Raw genomic sequence first — 9,636 nt, 5'->3', positions numbered from 1 at the left:
GTAATGTATGAGAGAAGAATACAAGAAGAACATTCCAAACGACCAGTGGGCAGATCTCCTCTTATGACCATCCTTTGAACTGAGTGTTGTCTGGGTTCTTCTCTGCTTCTGCAGTGCAGCCCTGGAGACTGGTGGGGTCTCAACAGGCTGAGTAGGACCCCTTGCTTAAACCAATTGCTGGTAGCTGATCCCCAAATACCTTAGTTCCTCCTGGATTCCTCACCTGTCACATTCCAAAGGCCTTTCATTCCACACTCAGCATTCCATTTTGTCAAGTTAGCTGGTATTTCATTAAGAGAAAGGTAGGGCTCAGGATGACATAAAAGACAGATGAAAAGGAATACACTGGCATTAGTTTGTTTGGATCTGTCCATATCATGGTGAATAAACTTCAGCCTTCTTGTTACAGAGCTCATTGCCTCTTCTTCCTCCACCTCTTCTCCCTCTTGTTCCCCAGCAAAACCAGGCCTCTTCTTTCTCTTCTCCATAGCCCTTCCCTTCTGGTATTGATTACAAGTTCACTTCAGCCACATTCAATTGCAGAAACTCACACAAGATACACATATCCAGAAACTAACACAGACACATACATATAGACACACAGATGTATAAACATACAGACTCACATACATTCACACTCATGCACAGAGGCACACTCACATACATAGACAAACACATACAGAAGCTCCCATAAACACAGAGACACAGACTCACACAGAATTATATACATACACACTCACATTCACAAACAAATATGCACATACACAGACTCACACACAAAGGTACATACACCCACTTATACACTCACAAATAGGCAGGCAATGATTCACACACAAGTACACACACACACACACATATGCACACACACATGTGGACAAATGCACCTACCTATTAGTCTTACTGCAGCTCTTCATTCTTTTAAAAAATAGGTTTTTTTTGTATATTTAGAGTATATTTAGAGTTATTTTAAATGCATTTTGAGTACAATTACATCACTTCACCCCTTTCTCTTCCTCTTTCCAATGCCTCCCAGAACCTTTCTTCTGGGGTTCCCTCCTTCCATGTTATCCCTCTGGTAGCCTGTTTTTCTTTATTATTGTTACATATAAACCTCCCTATCTAGAGTCATTAGTTGCCTGTAGTTCTTTGTCTAGAGGTAGACCCCATGAGATTTTCTCCTTCTGCATTTGCCTGTTGAGATTATCATTGTTCAGGTCTTTTTAATATAGCCATTTCTAAGAAAGGCAGCTTCCCGGTATTTTGGCCGTAGGTGCAGGAGCTGTGCTGTATCTGTATCCACTGGGTCTGGACACTCCACAGTTCATTGATCTCTGCATTGTGTCTAGTTGTGGCTTTCTGTAATGGTCTCTACTGACTGCAGAAGAGAGGCTTCTTTGATGAGAGGTGGTAACAACACTGTCTATGGGTGTTAAGGATCAGACTCAGAATGCAGTTAAGAATCATGCTGACCTAGCGAGGTCGTGGTAGTAGGTTCCACCATCTCTAAGATCCATGACTTCACTAGCCCCAGGTAGTTGGCTAGGTTTCTAGTGACAGGCATAATTTCCCTCCTGTAGAGTGAGTCTAATTCCTCTTTGCTGCTGGTGACCACCAGCACATGTGTGCCACTATTGAAAGCATATGGATCTTGCCATGCTGGTCATTATGATGGTTCACAGGTGTCATAAATGGATAAGGAGGACAGAAGGATAAATATCCCAAAGGTTGTTTCAAAAATTCTCAAGGAATCATATGATTATACATTTACTTAAAATTATATTTATTATAAATACACTCATAGAGACGTGTGTGTGTGTGTGTGTGTGTGTGTGTGTGTGTGTGTGCGCGCACACATGTGCACTCACACACATTAAATGCAGTTATGTTATTTGGACTAACATTGTTCCCTGCAAGAAAAACTGACTAACATAAACTCAGAAGAACCAGGCACAAGAAATCTCCTTTCCATTGAGGGTCAGGGTAGTCCCAAGGAACAATGTAGACTATTACTGTTGTCCTTGGCTGACTTTCAAAGGTTGAAGGTCATTGCTGAAAATACCACACACTTGGTGCACAGGTCAAGGACGAGCCAGGCCAGATTTAACCTGAAAACCTCCTCTTTCGATTTAGCCTTCATAGTACCAGAAAGTATTATGTACGCTGTCAAAGGAGAGAAGCAACTAATAGCTCTTCCCTCTTGGTGAGCTGTTCATCAAGGATGCTTCTTTTTCTCCTTTGGAAGTTTTAATTTCTGACTCAATGTCAAAGTGATGTGTCATTCTTTAAAAGACATATGTGGGCTTACTTAGGGTTTCAGATTTAGTACATCTGGGATAGAAGGTGGTCATTCAATTTTCTAAAGCTCTCCAGGAGATTCTGATGTGTATTTGAGATAAAGAACATTATTCTGCTCCTTTTTCCCTGAGAAATCTTACAAAGCAAATGAATGAGTGAATGAATGAATCAATTAATAAATGGAGGAACGAAAAATCAAAGATAGGCATGTTTTTTGTTATTACACATACTTATACATGAATATACATATGTATACATATGCTTGTGTGTGTGCATGTATTCGTGTGTGTGTGTGTGTGTGTGTGTGTGTGTGTGTGTGTGTGTGTTGGCACAGGATTTGAACTCAAAGTCTTTGGCTCTCAGCCTCCTGAGGCCTGGGATTACTGGCATGAACCACCTTGCTACGCTACGTAAATCTTATAGTACATATCATTGCATTGGATATAGAGGGAATTGGAAAACAGAGTTAACTCTCAGGACAGGGTCATATTGTGATGTGAACAATATGACACATAGACCTTAGAAAGCTTGTCTTTATTACTCAGAGGTTTCCTCACTAACTTCTCAAAGCAGACTTCAGCCATAGCAGGTATTGTGGGTGGACAGGGAAGAGAAGAACAAGGAGGCTAGGAAAGAATGGAGTCTCCAGGCTCTGACCTACAATGACTGATAACCATTTTTAAGGTGACAAAAGAAGCTAATTCTTTTCTGTTCATATTCAAAGTCCTTGGTTGGGTTGGAGTCAACTGGACCACACCCTCAGGCCAGATGCAACTGTTTGTTTCTAGCTTTTAAAGGAACCACATTAGGGATGACACACCCTTTAGGCCCCCCTTGAAAGAACCTGTAAAAATGAAGGCACTCCCTTGCAAGTAAAATATCCTTGAATGCAACAATGTTTAGATAATTATAGTCTCCAAGGAGCATAATCCTTAAATGGCTGAGATAATTATAGCATCCCAGAACTATGACACTTCTCTTTTAAGAGCATAATCCTGGGGCAGAGGGAAATGGGGACCCCAGGATGCTTCTCTTGCTAAGTCCCCCTCCGCCCACACCCTGTGATGAGTTATTCCCCTAGAGAGCAAACAGGAGTCTGTCTGTGAATGTCTTTCTCATTTACACTGCATCACTAGGATGCATCATGGAATTTGACACACAGCAATTTGTACCATTGAATGCAGTTATACCTGACAAAGAAAGGAGAGCACATATTAACAAGAAAGGTGAGCAATAATTCTCTGGAAGCACACTTCTGATAAGTTTTTAGGAACTATGATGGTGCCTTCTGGCACAGGGTTGTTAGAATGAGAGTAAGTGAGAATTCACACTTGTATCATTGTTCTATATCTCTTCTAATACGCTTTCAGAAGGAGGTTGGTTAGGTGGAGTATATATAGTTACTCTAGCCATGGCCACATTAGATCTCAAAAGAATGGATTTTTTCAAAGAAGTTCTTCTTTGGCCATGGATGAGTATCTAACTTTGGTCAGTGGGCTTCCTACAATCTGTGAGTTTACAAGACAGAAATAAGAAACTGGAGATGTATGTTCAGCTGGTCATCATTATTGTGAAAACAAGACAAACAGAGTCTTTGACTGACAGGCGGTCAGCAACACCCTGCCTGCCTGCAAGTGGCATTCTGTCTATGAGAAAAAAATGACATCATTCCCTTGTTTCTGGGTTCCTCTTCCTTGATTTTCTCTTGATTGGAAATGCCTATCTGAGCCACTATAGGAGTGGCTATATGAGTACATTACATATCATTTCTTAAGAAGTAGACCATGATCCTGTCAAGGATCAGTGCTGGGGGTGATAAGACAAAGGCAAACACTCTGAAGCCTGTTCATTTCCCACCATCTTCAGGGTTTATCCTTCGATGTGTTATGGGAACACATTCATTGCTTTTCCCTTTTATAACTTGCTGCTGTTCAGTTCCCACAATTAGAAAGGTTGTAATGACTTACTTTGCTTATGGACTCATTCCTTTTGAGTCTTGGCAATGATCTCTTCTTTGGTTTGGCTAGCTTCAATGGGCCCTTGGATAATTTTTATAGATAAGAATAATAACATGCTTTACTGACCTCTATTTCCTAAGCTGGTAAAGGAGGTGCCTGCACAAATTTATCTCTAAGATTATCATGAACCCTGTGTGTATGTATGTGTATGTGTGTGTGTGTGTGTTGTTCTTTGCATTAATGTCCTTTGTAACATGGATCCATTCACTTGCTACCATTGGTTTCCCACTTCTTTGCAGACATATACTGGACACATGGGAAAAAATTAAGATATATCCTTTGTCTTTTCATAGTGTGTTATGCATGTGAGGATACTCATTAAGCAGTGCTTTGTCTCTTACAGTGCGGCGGTAAATCTACTATCCCAAGCCAGAGATTTTACAGCCACATCAGATTCAGTCTCCACTTCTGATGCCACAGGTACTCTCCTCAGGGACATTCTTGACCTTATTTCTACAAAATTTCAAACACGAGTCACTGCAAGCTTGCTTTGTATGATTCATTGTATTTCTGTTTTCTCTTTGAACCATGTAGGTATCACACTGGGCATACAAACATGGCCACACTCCATGAATTGTTAGTGTCTGGGAAGTTCTGTGATGACACCCAGGTTGTAGCAGCAATACTGAAGGCTAAGAAGAAGCACTAAAAGTCTCAGTACCACCTGCATGCAGGCTTTCTGACATCAGCAAACACAGAAAGCAGGCACGAGCAGAGCAATGCTTTACAAAGGGGATGGATGTGCTCATCACCAAATCAAGCTCTCCATTGGCTCTTAGCAAATGTAAGGATCCAAGGAGTGTATGGGACAGATCCCAACCTTTCTCTATTTTTCACTAGACCAAGGACATTCACCATGAGATTTAGTGTCTAGATGATGGCATCGTTATTTGATGAATTTAATTCTTGTCAACACTTAATCTTACATGTCTTAAAACTTTATGAAAAAACTCAAACATTCTCCAGCCTCAGTTTCTATTCTTACCCTTTCCTGTTTTTCATTCTAACTCCTTTAAGCTCTACAGGGTTTCTTACATCCACTGACTTTCCTCATGTCTCTGTTCTCTCTCCTCCCAAGTTCTTCAGCTAAGTTATTCCTATCCAGACATGAAGATTTAACATATATGTCACCTCCTCCAAGCAGCATCCTCTGAACTTGGTGCTCCAAACACTCTTACTCCTTCTATAACCTCCGCTTCTCCTATCGCCTCTACTTCTCCTATCACTCCTGATTTCCCTATCCCCCTTGCTTCTTCTATAACTCATGCTTCTCCTATTCTCCCTGCTTCTCTTTCCATCCCTGCTTCCTCTATCACTCCATGCATCTCCTACCACATCAGCATCTTCTTCTACCCCTGCACCTCCTGTTTTTTGTCACTTGGTTTGCTGTACATAATAGTCTGTTTCCATTTTTAAACTTGCCTTGGACCTTTAATATTTGGAAGAAATCGATGCTTTATCTTTGTGTTCAAAACACCTTACAGGGCTTTGGTTTGAATATGAATGCCTCCCATAGGTTCATGTATTTGCACATGCAAAGGTGGTGGTTTGGAAGGTTATGGAATCCTCCAAAGGTGGAAGCTTGCTGGAGGAACTGAGTTAGTGTGGCATGGGCCTTGACATTTGATAGCCTAAATCTACTTCCTATCCATGTAGCACTTGTTTGTAGGTAGGGGTAACAAAAGTTATTCAACTTTTCTAATCTTTTCTTCCTCATCTGTAAACAAGGATAGCTACACCTCCATGCAGGCTTTCTGAGGTGCTGAGAATATACACAAAAATTGCCAAGCCCAGCACATACAAATGAAAAAAAATGAGAGGGCGAGCTGTTGTTCTTATAATTGGAAGTGCATTGACATGAGACAGAAAAGTTGGATGGTGCCTGCAGCTGAGATTCAAAGAGGACCAAAAGACGAATGTACCCAACCAGAGCTGGCTTTCCAGCTAGGTCTGAGGCATGGTTAAGAGCTGGGCCCACTCTGCTCCCATAAAGGCATTCAGTGACAAGTGGTTATGAGTGACCTTAACTCAGTGATTCTTAAGGAAACTACCAGACTGGACACTTGACAGACACCCCACTAAGGTGAGGAGCCATGCAATATGGTAGAGTTAAGGTGAGCATATTAACTTCTACTCCTGTTGCTGGAACTACTATGACTATTATGAAGGGATTACCCTGGCTACTGCTGCCTCAACTACTCTTCCTGGATGAACTGACATTTGCAAGGTGCAGTAATCTTTTGTTTTGTATTGAGAATATTGAGACATGTGGTATACTCAGCCTCAGTTCATCAGAACCCAAGTACTTTGAATGAAAAAGAAGTGTTGGATTGTACTTTCAAAGGAAGAGGTGCATCTTAGAGTAAACAAACAGGACCAGGTTTTAGGAAAATAAAGAAACTAAAGAATCAGACTCCCAGGGGAGAAGAGAAAAAAGTCCAGAGTGAACCACTCATGGATGACTTACAGTTTTAGTAAGAGTTCAGCTCAGACTTCTTTGCTAAGTGTGGACTGAAAAGTTAGATTGTGAAGCTAAGGAACTGTGGCTTGAGGTCCATTGCTTCTATTTATTCACTTTGAGGCACTGGGCACATTGTTTTAGTCAACTAACCCTTAGTGAACTCATCTGTACATTGGACTAGTGATAACTAGTCACTCAAATGTATAAGAGCGAAGAGTAGAATGGCTGTTATCAAAAGCTATGGGGTGTTATAAAATGTTACTGATGTTCAATAGATCATTTCTAGGGATCTTCTGTAGAGCATAGTGACCATATGTTAGCAATAGTATAATATCTGAAATGCTCCCCACTGCTTCAAATGGGACACAAAGAAAAATTAGGAGAAATATCTATTTTAAGAAATATATTACAGATTTTAGATTAATTGTAGTGATGGCTTCTGTCTATGCAACATGACAAAATTCATTATTTTGTGTTTTAAATATGCATAGTTTTATATATGAATTATACACTGGTAGAGCAGTTTAAAACTATAACACATAGCAGAATAATTTTTTTTTCAATTAATGTTTCCTCTTTGCACAGGACTTTAGCTTGTATCAAGTTGACAAAACAAAGCAAAACAAAAACAAACTAATGAACGAACAAGCAAAATTCCAACTAACTATTACATCCAGGTTCTTCATATGAGAAAAATCAATCAATAATTATATTTTTTTCAGTTTGGTTTATTTTGCTAACATGATAATCTCTAGTTCTATTCATTTCCTGAAAATAACATTGTTTCATTAATTTAGCTTTGAATCAAGAGCTTCATAAATGCAAACAAGCACAATACCATTAAGCTATATCCCTATTCTTGTATGTACTATTACTTCAAGACAGGGTATCACTAAATTGCTCAGGATACACGTTAATTCACTCAGTAGTCTAGGCTGGCCCTGACTCTGCTTCATCAGCAGCTGGTAGGCTCACCTGGTTTTGATTTTACTGACTGAATAGTAATCTATTCATTTATATTGCATATATATGTACACTGTACATACACACAACAGTGGGGTATTATTCAGTCAGTAAGAATAATACATACACACATATCTTAAATTTTTCTTTATCAACTTATACATTGATGAACATCATGGCTATTGTGGATAATGCCACAATAAAAATAGATGCACAGGCACTTCTATTATATGATTTGATTCTTTGTGTGTGTGTGTGTGTGTGTGTGTGTGTGTGTGTGTGTGTGTGCGCAGTGAACTTTATTGATGGTATTCAAGAGATTAGGGCTCCCTAGGCTCCTCCTCCTGTTATGGGGGGAGTCTGGGATAGAAACTGTGAAAGAAATACTCAGTGTCAGGACTGAGTTGGGACAGGAACTCTTCAGCAGATAAAAGCCTCTCTCTTGCTAATTGTGTCCCTGCTGGGGTGAGTGGTCCAGAGTTTCTTACTCCTTGGAGGCCATGTAGGCCATGAGGTCCATCCCTGTGTTGCTGTAGCCCTATTCATTGTCATACCAGGAAATGAGCTTCAAAAAGTTGTCACTAAGAGCAATGCCACCCCCAGCATCAAAGTTGGAGGAGTGGGAGTTTTTGTTGAAGTCACAGGAAACAACCTCAGTGTAGCCCAGCATGTCCTTTAGTGGGCACTCATATGTCAGCTTCACCACCTTCTTGATATCATCATATTTAGAACTTTTCTTTAGGTGGCATGTCAGATCCACAATGGACACATTGGTGGTAGGGACATAGAAAGCCATGCCAGTGAGCTACTTGTTCAGCTCTGGGATGGCCCTGGCTGCAGCCTTGGCAGCACCAGTGGATGCAGGGATGATATTCTGGGCAGTCCCATGGCCATCATGCCACACATTTCCAGAGGAGCCATCCTCAGTCTTCTGAGTGGCAGTGATGGTATGGACTGTGGTCATGAGTCCTTCCTTGATACCAAAGTTGTGACAGATGACCTTGGTCAGGGGTTCTAAGCTGTTGGTGACACAGGAAGCATTTCTGAGAATCTTAAGTGAGTTGTTATGTTCTTCCTGGTTCCTACCCATCACATACAAGGTGACATCAGCACAAAGGGCAGAAATGATTCCTCTTTTGCCCTCATCTTTCAAGTGAGCCCTGGCCTTCTCCATGGTGGTAAAGACACCAGTAGATTCTACAGCATACTCATTTGATGTTAGTGGGATCTCACTCCTGGAAGATGATGTTGGGCTTCCCATTGATGACAAGCTTCCCATTCTCAGCCTTGATTGTGCTATTGAACTTGCCATGGGTAGAATCATACTGGAACATGTAGACCACGTAGTTGGGGGTCAATGAAGGATCATTGATGTCAACAATCTCTGCTTTGTTAGATGAGGCAGCAGCTCTGGTAACCAGGTGATCAATACAGGCAAATCTATTCACTCTGGTTGTCACCATCATGTCTAAGGGACAAGGCTGGCTCAAGAAGATGCAGTTATCTCAGGAACAGAGAGGAGCAGATGAACACATGATTTGATTCTTGACTTGCAGGAATATACCTTGGAGTGCTAAAATGCTATATTTTTTTTCAAGTAACTTCCATACAGTTTTCTATAGTGATTACACTAATTTGAATTCCCAAGAACAATGTATAAATGTTCCTTTCCCCGTTGTCCCTTGAAAGTATTTCAAGGGTTTTGCTGTCTTGATGATAGACATCCTGAGTGTGGTATGATGGTAGATGTTTTTCCTTATTGTTGAGGATCAAACCCAAGGTCTTGCAAATGGTGATTAAGCCTACCCTAAGCCATACCACTATTCTCCAGAATAATGATTTTTCAAAAGACAATCAAAAATAAAAATAATAATTTATATAAAAATCAGCTAGAATATT

At 40.6% G+C, this 9,636-nt stretch overlaps 1 pseudogene; it reads right to left on the bottom strand.

Moving 5' to 3' along the window:
• Window positions 1-8,221: 8,221 nt before the first annotated feature.
• On the bottom strand, window positions 8,222-9,200 carry LOC116088963 (annotated as a pseudogene).
• Between the last annotated feature and the right edge of the window lie 436 nt (window positions 9,201-9,636).

This window comes from Mastomys coucha, unplaced genomic scaffold (assembly GCF_008632895.1).
Source record: "Mastomys coucha isolate ucsf_1 unplaced genomic scaffold, UCSF_Mcou_1 pScaffold14, whole genome shotgun sequence".
NCBI lineage: Eukaryota > Metazoa > Chordata > Mammalia > Rodentia > Muridae > Mastomys > Mastomys coucha.
Note: the sequence above shows the minus strand (reverse complement) of the source record. Positions and strands in the feature narration are given on the sequence as shown.